Consider the following 430-nt stretch of genomic DNA (forward strand, 5'->3'; position numbering starts at 1 on the left):
GTGGTACGGGGAGCCAGTCTCGGGATTCCAGCCAGATTGAGGATTCCGCTTCGCCCCACAGCTCCTACCATACATCTCCCTCTCCATATCCCGCTTCTGCTCCTCTTCCTCCCGCTGCTGCACCCGCTCCTGCTCCTTCGGGTCCTCCGGGAGTTGGTTCGACATCCCGGTCGTGACCATCTTCCCTATCTCACTCTGTATCCACATGGACGGGGTCAAACATGGTAATTAAACATATTTTTTTTTTCATTAAAATTTGATTCATTATTAATAATTTGTTCTTTTTATTAGGTTCAACCGATCCGGGAACGGGATCCGCACATGGATCAACCGTATGATGTACTCGGCCCTCGACATAGGACATCCGACTTTCACTGACTTCCCTACCGAGAAGCAGCATCTGTGGTTTCGTCAGTTTGCGGTAAGTATT

The sequence above is a fragment of the Brassica oleracea genome, chromosome C2 (assembly GCF_000695525.1).
Source record: "Brassica oleracea var. oleracea cultivar TO1000 chromosome C2, BOL, whole genome shotgun sequence".
Taxonomy (NCBI): domain Eukaryota; kingdom Viridiplantae; phylum Streptophyta; class Magnoliopsida; order Brassicales; family Brassicaceae; genus Brassica; species Brassica oleracea.